The sequence below is a fragment of the Cajanus cajan genome, chromosome 8 (genome assembly GCF_000230855.2).
Source record: "Cajanus cajan strain Asha chromosome 8, NIPB_CcT2T_4, whole genome shotgun sequence".
NCBI lineage: Eukaryota > Viridiplantae > Streptophyta > Magnoliopsida > Fabales > Fabaceae > Cajanus > Cajanus cajan.
Window position 1 is genome coordinate 42,072,061 of NC_138524.1, and position 13,649 is coordinate 42,085,709.

Consider the following 13,649-nt stretch of genomic DNA (forward strand, 5'->3'; position numbering starts at 1 on the left):
TTTACACCTTATTCTTTTGCCCCTAACTTTTGCCTAGGACGTATCCTAGCGGGGATAATTTTGCCTTTGTTTTGCCTAGTACCCTTGTACTGGCGGGCTTTTTTGTTTTGCCCTAACTTTTGCCTAGGATGCCCTTTTTGGGTTTTCATCCTAGCGGGCTGATGCAAGCAACATCTTCAAGCATAATACTTCTTTACCACGTCAGCGTTGACTGGGTATCGAAGTTCTTCTCCGTCCATGTCTGTGAGAATCAATGCTCCTCCGGAGAAGGCTCGTTTTTCCACGTATGGTCCTCCGTGATTTGGGGCATACTTTCCGATTTTGTCCTTTTGAGTTGGTAGCAATTTCTTCATTACCAACTCTCCCTCATAGTAGACTCGAGGGTGGACCTTCTTGTCAAAAGCCTTTTTGGTCTTCCTCTGATAGGCTTGACCACGGCATATGGTGTTCAGCCATTTTCTTCAATGAGGTTCAATTGGTCATACCGGCTTTGAACCCATTCTACCTCGGAAAGTTTTGCTTCCATAATTACCCTTAGAGAAGGTATCTTGACTTCGACGGGTAGAACTGCCTCCATCCCATAGACGAGGGAGAATGGAGTAGCTCCTGTAGATGTGCGTACTGAAGTCCTATAACCATGAAGAGCGAAGGGTAACATCTCGTGTCAGTCTTTAAATGAGACAACCATCTTTGCACTATTTTCTTGATGTTCTTATTGGTTGCCTCGACTGCCCCATTCATCTTTGGCCGATATGGGGAAGAATTATGGTGTTGGATCTTGAATTCTTGGCACAGTTCTTCTACCATTTTATTATTCAGATTAGATCCATTTTCAGTGATGATTTATTTCTCCATGCTTCCACTAGATTATTCTAAAATCTTTTGGGACAAGAGAGAAGAGAAAGGAAAGATATTTTTGTTCTAAAGTTTGTGTTTTAGAGGGGATTTATTTTTTCAAAAATGGTTTTTGTAAGAATGGATGGCCAATGTGTTTAGGCTTGTTTGATTAAACACTTATGAAGTTAAAAAGTCGTGTTGTGATTCGACAACTTGGATAGCTTCCCTTGAACCTTTCTTGAATTCGGTTCGTGGTACCATCATGGATTTCTTTTGTTTTTTGATTATCCTTATTTTTGCCTAAAACACCCTTTTGTGGTGTTTTAGCGGACTTTTGTTTTTGTTTATTTTTGTAACCCTAACTTTTGCCTAGGTCACCCTTTCGTGGGATTCCTAGCGGGTTTTTTGCTCTTATTTTTGTGCAGCCCCCTTTTTTGGGTTTCCTGCCGAGCTTTTTTTGTTTTTAGGATTTCTTTTTATCCATGATGGCACTTGTCGAGGCCAAGGGAAGGTGCTCCAAGTCGTCACACACACCTCCACATGAAAATGATGTGGGTTTATTATTATTAAGATGATTTTAACCTCATTCATGTTTATTTAAACAGGGTTAAAAATGATGCGGTTTAGAATTTTATTATAAGCAAGAAAAGAAGCAATGAAGAATGATTTTATTATAATCATAGCGGAGACATGTGTCCTTATTTCATCACTGATATGGGTCCCAATGTTGACCTCTTATATCTTTCGGCCATGCCTCAAATTCACAGTCTCTAATTTTTCTTGACGAGCTTCTTAATGTAGCAATCTTTGCAGATTCGGAGCAATGGTCTCCTCATCACTGTCCAACTCAACCCATTTATCCTCAACTTTTGGATCCCGGTCAGAGCGAACAATTACAGACATAATTATTTTATTGGTTCTGTTTAGGTTTAGAATTTATTAATGTTAATGGGGAAAGAGAGAAAAGAACAAAAGAGAGAATGATACGTGAAAAATGCCTCTTTATTGATGTGTATTAAAATTGTAAAAAACCCTTATTTACGTGAAAAGGTCCTCATGATCTCGGGTACTGATCACGAGTTCCTAAAAGAAAAGAGAAATATGGAGGGGCCCTATTGTGGCTTGCCATTCTCTACTCCTGCTTTGGTAGAGGATTCTTGCTCACGTCGGGTGCTGTCGAATCAAAGGTGACCCACCCAGCATCAATGAGGTCTTGGACCTTGTATTTGAGAGCTTTACAGTTCTCCGTTGAATGCCCTGGTGTCCCCGAGTGGTATAGACATTTATCTTGTGGTTTGTACCACTCGGGGTAAGGTGGATCCATCTTCCTTGGCGGAACATAAGCTAGAAGATGGGCTTCTACTAGCTTCGACAAGAGGTCGCTATATGTGGTCGGAAGTTTATCAATCTTCCTCACAGGGTTATATTGCGACTTTCCTGACTTCGAAGTGGAAGAAGATGAAGAAATAGTTATGGCGTTGACTCCTCCCTCCTTCTTCTTCCTGAAGGTCTTCTTAGCTTCGAATGTTTGGGAGGACTTAGCTAGCTTCCCACTTTTCAGCCCTTGTTCCACCCTTTCTCCAATGGTGATGATGTCCGAGAAGAGTGTTGTCGTGTTCCCTATCATTTTGTCATAATAGGGACCGGTCAACGAGTTTATGAATAAGGACACCGTCTCCTTATCCGACAGCGGGGGCTCTATTTGTGCCGCCAACTCCCTCCACCGTTGGGCATACGCCTTGAAAGATTCATCATTTGTTTTACTCAAGGCTTGAAGATCAGACCTATCGGGTATTAGGTCGATGTTATATTTATAGCGCTTGAGAAAGGCGTCGGCCAACTGCCTCCATGTGCACACTTGATTTCCATCCAGCTGCATATACCAATTGAGTGCGGTTTCAGCCAAGCTCTCTTGAAAGCAATGAATTAAGAGCTTTTGATTGGTAGCATATGCAGCCATCTTTCGGCAGTACATGGTGAGATGACTCTTGGGGCAAGTCGATCCCACGTATCTCGGGAAATCTGGCACTTTAAATTTAGGAGGGAATTGGATGTCCCTCACTAAACACATGTCGGCGGCATCTTTGATGTCAAAATCATGCCCCTCCATAGCCCTTAGCCGATCCTCTAGGGCGTGGAATTGTTCCTTCGAGACCTCGGGCTCTTTGATTACAATTCCAGCCCCAATAGGTATGGCGTGCGGAGGCTCTTCCTCGTGCTCTTCCTCCTCATGATGGGACCCATGGTCACTGTGGTGTGATCCATGGACGTTGTGGTGACGCATGAGTTCCATCATTTGCGCCATTTGTTCTTTGAGCTGTGAGAGCTCGGCTGTAAGCTTCTTATTTTGGTCCTCCAGCGCTTCCATCTTCCTGATTTTCTGCGCGCGCGTGAGGACAGAGAGATGACCAGCCACTTTCTAAAAATGAATATTTAATCTAATTAATTTATGGAATGAATACGCTCTTGACATGAGCTTGATAACCCTCCATTTTTAAGGCGCTGCCTTTTTTTAAAATGGAGTGTTACCACCCTCCTTGACCTATGATCCTTCCCCAACGAAGAATCTTGATAATTATGGGTCTCTTTTACTCATGTCAAGAGGTATTGGTGAACCTAGAATGCATGGTTTATGAGGATGCATGATATCTTTATTGGTAATAATGTACATGCTCCTCACTTTTATTATATTTTCACACATGGTCTTTCCTCTCATGTCATGGTATTTTCATGCATGGGGATTATTCTTAGACCTTATCACGAGGTTATTTATTAATGCACAAACAATTGCACATAAGCATTTACACAAACAATTCACTCATCCACGAACAGTCACGAGCGAATCACGAGGTAGGGGTCTCCTGCAGAAAAGTGCATATTCAAGGAGGTTCTAACTGTTCTCACTTGGTCAAAGGCCCCCAAGGTGCCCCCATTATAGGGACCCAATTCCTCTCGTCGTAAGTCGATGGAAAGCTCCAACGCACTGTCGGACTCGAGTTCATGGTTATCACCTTGAGTGATGTTTTCCGACAACGGTCTACGGGCACCTATAGACCCATTCGACAACCGGCCGTACTAACATCCACTCCCTATGGTTAATCACTCATGCCCCCGGGTATAGAGGGAACTGTTGTGTGCAAAGGTTTGTGTGCAGTTTTTATTTCAAACAATTGCGAAAATTTAAACAAACAACAGTTATTAAAAGCCATATAGATAAAACATGTTATTATACAAGCAAGGGGTAATAAAGTAATTTTTAACTATTATTCGTTAAAAATAATCTGTCACTAAATGGGACTGACTCTCGAAGCTTCCCCAGTGGAGTCGCCATCTGTCGCCACCGGCCCAAACGGGCCTCGGCATTCGCGAAGGATGGTTGGACTCTTTTTATTTGTTTAAAATATGGATTGCTAGAATGACTTATTCTCAAACTGAGACCTCGTCAAACGAGCAATTTTATTAAAATGGTTCACCAGTCCATGTTAATCCCAAGCGGGACCCTCCATGGATTAGCGATTTTCATAAAAGGAAGGGTTCGTGGAGTCGCCACCAATGTTTTACTCAAAACATTGGAAAAAGGGATAAGGCAATCGATTCAAAAATCGACTTCGGCCATTACAACCAGAGTCGGGTAAGGGAGTCGGTTACGCGTGGGGAAGGTGTTAGCACCCCACAGCGCCCCTTTCGGGTTCCCTATGACAGATTATTTCTAAAATAATAGCGTAAAATTACTAAATTACCCCTATTTATTCTAAGCAATTATAAATTAACTATCTACATGATGACAGTTTTAAATATGCACACAGAAAGCAGTAAAAGGAAGGATTTAAGAAGAAACCTTTGAAGCGTGCTTTTATATATTAAAGTAAAACTGGGAAGCTTTTTGGCGTTCCCTCGCTCTACAAGCCCGCTCGCTCCCTCCTATAAAATTTTGACTATGGAAATCCGGAGGATTTCCCTTCGACTAGGTTCGATCCTCAAGCAAAATGGCTCGGGGCTCAAGAACTTCGTCGGATCAACTCTCCGAGTGATTTCTAGGGCAGAACACTGCTCAAAAACCCCAGAATACTCAAGGAGAGGGTTAAAACTATGTTTAAAAGTGTGAAATGACGTCCAATTGACGTCATATTTATAGGGAACAGGCGCAATACGGGCTACAGAATCAATACGGCCGTATTGAAATTTTTGAACTTCAATACGGTTGTATTGAGTTCAATACGGCCGTATTGAAATTCAGAAATTTCAATGCGCCCGTATTGAGTTCACTGCGGCTGTATTGAAGCTTCAATACGGCCGTATTGATTTCAGTACGGCCGTATTGAAGTTTCAGAAACTTCAATACGCCGTATTGAGTTCACTGCGGCCGTATTGAAGCTTCATTACGGCCGTATTGATTTCAGTACGGCCGTATTGAAGTTTCAGAAACTTCAATACGCCGTATTGAGTTCACTGCGGCCGTGTTGAAGCTTCAATACGGTCGTATTAAGTTTAGTACGGCCGTATTGGGCTTCATTCCCTCCACTTCCTTATTTTAAGCTACTCTAAGACCTCTAAACCTACAGATAGCCATCCTATGGTCTTCTAGGAGTCCTTCTGGCTGACTTTCCTTCGATCTTTGAGGGTCTTCGAGTTTTATTTCCGACCCGGACAATTTAAGGGGTCTACACAACTGCCAAATGCTTAGGTATTGGTCCAAGTCCACAAGTCTAGCAACAAGTCTTTTTTGGTCCAAATTTTTTTTTTTGTTCTATTTTCACGTCAATTTTTTTTGAAGTCCTTTGGGTTCAATTTCTTTTCTTTAGTGTTCAGCCCATTGTTGCTTAGGTTTTTCACTTGTGGGTGGTGAAAATTAGGTCAAATTTTAAGAAAAGGAGAGAAGGAAAAGTGGTGGTTTCTTAGAGGTGTTTAGGGTATCTTTGGAGTGGAAATTGATTTGTACTATCTAGTACAAGTTGTTTGCACAAAATTTTTCAGCACACCTCTTAGATTCTTTTAGGGTTTCTTTAAGCATAGAATGTTGACTAAATCAAGTGAGAATGCAAGGAAAGTGGGCGGTTATGCATGTGCAAGGAAGCATTTCACACATGGAAAACTCAAAAATACAAGGAACATGCTAGGACTAAGTAGCATGCATAAATGACTCCTAGAATGGTAGCTATATGTCATGCCCACTATATCATGCAATATGGTATTTTTTTGTTCATGTATTCATGCAAAGTGTTTGGCACATACATGGAATTTTTTTTTTTAGACAAAATATAGGAAACATAAAATGACAAAACTTAGGTGGATTCAAAAATCAAAAGCATGTTCATAGCATGTTCTTCATGTTTATGTGAGACTCAACCTAAAAATTAGAAAAGCATGGCAAATACCTAACAATGGAAACCTAAAATGTTCAAGGAAGGTTCACAAGGAACAAGAATATGAACCCAAAGCATTCGGCCATACAAAGAAAGGCAATAAAGAAGACAAAGACTGAATGGAAAGAAAAAGACAAGAAGACAAGGAAGACAAAGTTTTTACCTTGATGAACCTTGGCTCTAGATACCACTTGATGGTGTCCCTCCTTCCATGGTTGATGATGGTGTGTTGAAGGAAGACACCTTGCCCATGATCTAGGCTCACCAAAGGTTAGGAAAAGGAAAGTTTATGGTGGACAAAGGGGTGTCAGGTGTGAATGAGTGTAGGGTGGCGGAAGTGTTTGGGTTATGGTGTAGGGTTGCTCAAGGTTGGCTCACTCCAAGTGTAGGTGGAGGCCACTCTAGGTTTCCTACTCTCCAAGGGTGGAGATAGGAGGAGGTTAGACGATTCAAACCTAGTGACTAAGGAAGAGATGTTGAGGCATGAAATGCTCACTCAATATCAATATAATCCAAAGTATTTACAAGCTGTGGTGCATTGGGTATTTATAGAAGGGAAGGCATCTAGGATTGCATTTGGAGTAGGCAAATGCACTCCAAATGAAATGCAAATGAACCCTAGATGCAACTTGGTGGCCAAGGATGGAATCTTTGGGTTTAGATTGGCTATATCTAGGTGCATGATAAGACCATGCAACCTTTGCCCTCCACTTGGGCCTAAGCCTTTCTAACACCAAAAATAGACCCAATAACACCAAAAACATGCGTCACCCTCTAATTAACATCCTAGCCCAAAATTAAAAATCCTAATCATCTAGAGCACCCCATAATACAAGGGTAAAATAGGAAATACAAAAGAAAATAAATCCTATGACTAAGATACCCCAAAATACAAGGGTAAAATGGGAAATACAAGTAAAATAAATTCTAAGACTAAAATGCCCCAAGATACATGGGTAAAATTAGAATAAGTCAATAAAATTCTATACTACTCAAATTGGGCCTAGGAGGTGGATCCATACATGGTTTCTCTCCATTCTCCTAGTCATGAACCATGTGATGGGTCTCACATTAAGTACCAAGGATGGTCCTCCATCAAGATGTCCTTTTGGACAACTGGCTCTGGTGTACTTTTGGAAGTCAGGGACTTTGAACTTGGCAGGGAATTGGATGTCTTGCACCAAGCACATATCAGCAGCCTCTTGAACGTCAAAACTGTGGCCTTCCACAACTCTCATTCGTTCTTCCAAGGCGTTCAGATGATCTTTGGAAACGTCACCGACGTTGCTAGTACTATTGTCGTGCTGCAATTTATTCATGGCTTCAAGCATTCTAACCATTTGTTCCTTGAGCTGTTCAAGCTCCTCATTGAGGACACAATTTCTTTCCTCTAAGCCTTCCATACCTTTTATCTTTTGAGCTCGTGTGAGTACGGGATGTTGAAAAGCCACCTTTAAAGGATAAGATAATTTCCTATTAAGCTTATTTAAATGATAATGCGTGAAGGAGGTCTCTCAACAAAGACTTGTGATGGAATCATGCCTAGGAAGGCAAGAGGTGACATATTGAAGGAGCCAAGAGGAGTGGGCTAGACTTGAAGGTTTGGGCCAGTCAGGGCCCAATGGGCCTGAAGGGCCTTGGAAGGCCCAAGTTGAACTTTTCATGGGCCATATTTTGTTATAGCTATTTTCATATATTTTGTATACATAATGTTAATATAGGTATCATATATTTTGGTCTTGTATTTTGGACCACATAGAGTAGCATTTTAGGTTTTAGGCTTGTTGGGCCTAGTTTTGGGCTTCATGGGCCTTTGGGCTTTTGGTACCCAATATTGGGCTCATTTTCATTCTTGTAATTTTTCCTTTCCATTGTATTTGTTGGACCATTGTATTTGGGTCCTTAGCTTAGGATTTAAGGAGGAATTATTAAAATTAAGGATTAGGCAACATTAGGTTAAATTTAAGTTGCATTTAAGTTGAATTTGGAGTCACATTGTTTGCGCCACATGGGCTGAACAAGTGTGACACAAATTCAACCCTAAATGTCACTCAAATTCAACCTAAATGGATACTTAGCCTAGTGTGACCGGACATGCTATGTGTGTGTGAAGTTTGAATTCAAAAATTTTTGAATTTTGAATTCAAACTTGGCGCCACATGTGACTCCTTCACATTGGCGCCAAGTGCTTGCATCCGGACCCTATTAGACACCTCCTTCACTCATTTGTATGTTACTTTGAATTTTTGAATGAAATTTGAGAGCCATTGGCCGAGTTTCTCCTTTCAAAGTCACCTTGAGAGTGAGCTCCACCTTTAGGAATCCATAGGTTTTCCTTCTCTTTGAGTGTGAGCTTTCTCTTGATTCTTAAGCTTGGATGCTTCCATCCAAGGCTTAAGCCTATTCCAACCGAGAATCCTTCATCCATCAAGTGTCCATTCCATGGTTTGCATCTCCTTGAAGTGGATCCGTGCATAAGGAGAGCTAAGGAGAAGCTACATCTTCCACTCCTCCTAAGCACTTCTATCAATTTTGGTATCAAGAGCAAGGTTTCTTCAAGGAGATAAGTGTTGCTTCAAACTTTGTGTGTCCGTGTTGTTATTATGTCCTTTGTGTTCTACTTGTCTTAATCTTGAGTTTCAAATTTTCGGATCTATATTTTTGAATCATTTTCTTCCATAGATCCATTGTTGATTGTTTTTGATTTTCTTCTACAATCAATGTTTTAGGACCTTTTTGCTTGTGCTTGTTTTTGATTTTCTTTGAGTCTCTCCATTCCTTGTATGTGTCCGTGATTGGACCTCATGCATTGCATTAGTTTTTGGTTTTTAATCCATGTTTTGTCTTAGAGTTTGTGTTTAGTCCTTGTATGTCTTAAAAATTCCTTGAATAGCATGTTTACCTAATTTTGTTTTACATTGTTTCTCATTGTGTTGCTCTCGGTTTTGCTTGATTTGTGCCTACCTATATGTGCTTTTTCTTTTACCTTTTTGTGTTCATGACTTGCTATTAGTTCTAGCAAGTTTCTTTAGAGTTAGGTTTCCATTGTGTTCTAAAGTTTTCAAATCACTTTCCATTAAAAATCTTATAAAAAAAAAATTTTACTCAAATTTCAAGTGCTTATCTCTACTCTAGTGCACTCTCTCTTGTGGATTCAATTTAAAAAAATTTATAGGCTGAAAACAGAGTTCAAAACAGAGCCTAAAGACCTATAAAGTACAAAAGAAAAAGAGATCAAAAGGAATCTAAACCAAAACCTAAAGACTAGTGCACTAGTTCTTCAAGTTACTTGAAAATTTGACCTAAATTGACCTAGTTTTGTAGTCTCGGTTTCTATAGCTTGGAATCATAAAAAAAAATTGAAAAAAAAGGCAAATATACTCTCTGGACTCTTAACTTGAAGATAGAAAAAGAAAGAATTAAAAAAAAAAATAGAGAAAGAAAATTAAAAGGAAAAAGCCGAGAGGTATACAATTTGAAAACCTACTTGATTCCTTGTTATTGTTTTGGCTATTACTTTTGCTATACTTATCCAATTGTCTTCAAAAAATTTTTGTTTTGTTCATCTATTCTAGTACCTATCTAGGAAATATTCTCTCTGAGTGCTAGCCTTTATTTGGAGTCTTAATTTTCAGTTTTACTTTTTGAACCTCTTTGTGTCTTGTCATATACATATATTACTCTAAATTTTTGGTATAAGCTTTCCAAATTGTGCTTTGTTGCTTGTCTAGTTTTCTTTCTATAAATTCCTGTGCTGGAAGTGGCCTCAAATCCTTGCTCAAGGATCAAGCATTGCTCAACAAAGAGTAGGAAAAATTTTGGACACTATAATCACCAAATTTGACCTAATTTAGTGACCAAAATCCTCCTAAACTTCCTTCACTTGAGTGATCCATCCTATCACCTTGTGAGGCAGCTACATTAACCTCTTTTGTTGTGTTTATTGTGCAAGTCCAGAAGCATCTTTTGAAGGATTGGTGGCGGATTAAACACTTGTCTAAGTGTTGGAAAAGTTTGACACAAAATCCGTCACTAATTGGTCACCAAAAGCCACCAATTTATTGCTTACTAGGCTAGTTTAATTTTTGTCAATTCTCTTGTATTTTTAAACCAATTTGTAAAGCTTGGAGGGAGTATTAAGAAGCTGGTCAGGTATATCTACATCCTTGATAGACTCTCACGTGTAGTACTAGTGGAAGTGGCTTGGAAATTTCATATGTTTCAAGCTTCCACTTAGGATATCCGACTAGCTACTTGTTCTTGTTTCCTTTAAGTTGTTTGAACTTTATTTTGTTTATTTTGCTGCCTTAATTCGACTAGCATTGTGTAGAGTTTATTGTTCATGTTTAGTAAGCATTCAAAAACATTTGTGAAAATCATAAATCATTAAACATTTGTGAAAAGTTTTGTGGAATTGACATTACCATAAGGAAGTTTAGTGATTTCCACTTGAAAAGGCTTGGTTATTAAGTGGCTCTTAGTAGCTCACCTCCCTTGATAGTGCAACTTGTATACTTAGACTTCCAAGTGCTAGTCTTATTCCTAGAAAAGACCACAAAAAAAAAAATATTTTCTTTTTGCATTGCATTTTTAAAAAAAAAATCTTGAAACTTAACTAGTTTGCTTAACATTTTCTCTTATTTTTAAGCTTTTAAAATTCAATGTGTGTAATTGTTAAGTTTGCTATGTGCTTGCTTGTGGACGTTTAAGGGAAACAAATTCTAAGTTCCAAAGGCTTAGTGTTGTTTAGAACCACGTTTAACTAGTAATCTTTAGCCAACTTTTCTTTAGGAATATTTGAAAACTTATTTTGGAAAACTCTTTTGTTTAATCATGAGAAAATCTTCCTCAAGTGGTAGTGATTCAAGCTCTACAAAAAAGTTTTTCACATTTTACTCAAAGGCTTAAACCATTAACACTTTGGACAAAGCAAGAAGCCTTAAAAAAAGAAAAAGAAAAACTTGAAAAAATAGCACAAATTGCAATTTTAGAGGAAGAAATTCACATTATTAAACAAAAGAGAGAAAAACTTTTAGCAAAAGAAAAATTGAGAAAAACAAGAGAAAATAAAGAAAAAAGGCATTGCTCTTAGGGAAGAGTAAGGAGGAAAATAATTCCTCTAAAGGACTTGTGAGTGAAGAGAGTTGTTCTACCACTAAAAATCATTTACAAAATACTCTCTTCATAAATAAAGACCTTAACTCTTACCCTAATCTTACCACTAGTCATGAAGTAGAGATTCAAGAACAAATCATTCTAAAGAAAAATGAATCTCAACTTCAAGATGTAGTGAAGAAGGAGTGGACTACATTTAGTTCCACTTCTTGTGCTACTTCCTTGGAGGTGCCCAAGGAAGATAGCCTTCCTCTCTTTAGAAATCCTTCTACCATAGTTGTTCTAATAAAGCACCCAAATTTTGGAATATATTGTTTGATAGATACATCTTGTCATATTTCATATTCTATTTTTGATCTTATGGGAAGTTCATCTTTATTTGAACTTAATTTGCACCCTTCCCTACAAGACAAAAATAGTTTATATGAGTTTTCAAGATTTTTCAAGACAATTTATCTACCAAACAATATGATTCAAAATTGTTTAGGACGTTTTCTAGTATTCTTTTCTTTATATTTTAGGAAAAGCCTAGGCTACCATTTAGGGTATTTTAGGCAAGATATTGTAGTGTTTAAAAATCATTATTTTCATTGTCTTAGTCATAGTGTTATTACATTCTTAGGTTTTAGTTCTAGGTTATGCTTAGGAGAGGAGCCTATTTCTACTTTTAGGGAGTCTAATTTTGATAGTGTATTTTTTCTTAGGCTAGATATAAGGACTCCTCTTAGGATCCATAATCCATTTTCTCATCATAAACATGTCACCTCTTATACATGGTTTGTTGTGTATGTAGGTGATGTTTCTTATTCCATGCATCCTCGTGATTTGAGGACAAATCCTTTTCAAGAGGGAGGGGATGATGGAATCATGCCTAGGAAGGCAAGAGGTGACATATTGAAGGAGCCAAGAGGAGTGGGCTAGACTTGAAGGTTTGGGCCAGTCAGGGCCCAATGGGCTTGATGGGCCTTGGAAGGCCCAAGTTGAACTTTTCATGGGCCATATTTTGTTATAGCTATTTTCATATATTTTGTATACATAATGTTAATATAGGTATCATATATTTTGGTCTTGTATTTTGGACCACATAGAGTAGCATTTTAGGTTTTAGGCTTGTTGGGCCTAGTTTTGGGCTTCATGGGCCTTTGGGCTTTTGGTACCCAATATTGGGCTCATTTTCATTCTTGTAATTTTTCCTTTCCATTGTATTTGTTGGACCATTGTATTTGGGTCCTTATCTTAGGATTTAAGGAGGAATTATTAAAATTAAGGATTAGGCAACATTAGGTTAAATTTAAGTTGCATTTAAGTTGAATTTGGAGTCACATTGTTTGCGCCACATGGGCTGAACAAGTGTGACACAAATTCAACCCTAAATGTCACTCAAATTCAACCTAAATGGATACTTAGCCTAGTGTGACCGGACATGCTATGTGTGTGTGAAGTTTGAATTCAAAAATTTTTGAATTTTGAATTCAAACTTGGCGCCACATGTGACTCCTTCACATTGGCGCCAAGTGCTTGCATCCGGACCCTATTAGACACCTCCTTCACTCATTTGTATGTTACTTTGAATTTTTGAATGAAATTTGAGAGCCATTGGCCGAGTTTCTCCTTTCAAAGTCACCTTGAGAGTGAGCTCCACCTTTAGGAATCCATAGGTTTTCCTTCTCTTTGAGTGTGAGCTTTCTCTTGATTCTTAAGCTTGGATGCTTCCATCCAAGGCTTAAGCCTATTCCAACCGAGAATCCTTCATCCATCAAGTGTCCATTCCATTGTTTGCATCTCCTTGAAGTGGATCCGTGCATAAGGAGAGCTAAGGAGAAGCTACATCTTCCACTCCTCCTAAGCACTTCTATCAACTTGGTAGCCACTCCTTTGAACATGAGACCAAAGCGTCCCTTTTCGTAAATTTTTACGATGTAACAAAGGTCACACTAGTTGGAGTTCATCAGTTTTTGTGAGAAATCTTCTAGTGATCGTAGGAATGTATGTGGTATGCATGTCCCTCCTTTTTACTCTCTCTTTTATTTATTTTTTTATTTTTATTTTTGGAAAATGCATGATGCCCCCTTTTTAAAGAGGGGATGTATGATTCTCATAGATCTTATTTTCACACTAGGTTTTCTCTCACATGATAATGCATTTTCATTTTTAGGGGAATTATAAAAAATAAATGAATGGTTTGAATAGACAAAATGCAACAAACATATTCTCATACAATCCACAAGTAGTCGCGTATAAATCCATGGTCTATAGTCCCTGTTAAGAAAAGTTCATTATATAGGGCGGTTCTAATTATCCTCACTTTGTTCTTAAGGTCCACAAGGTGCCCCC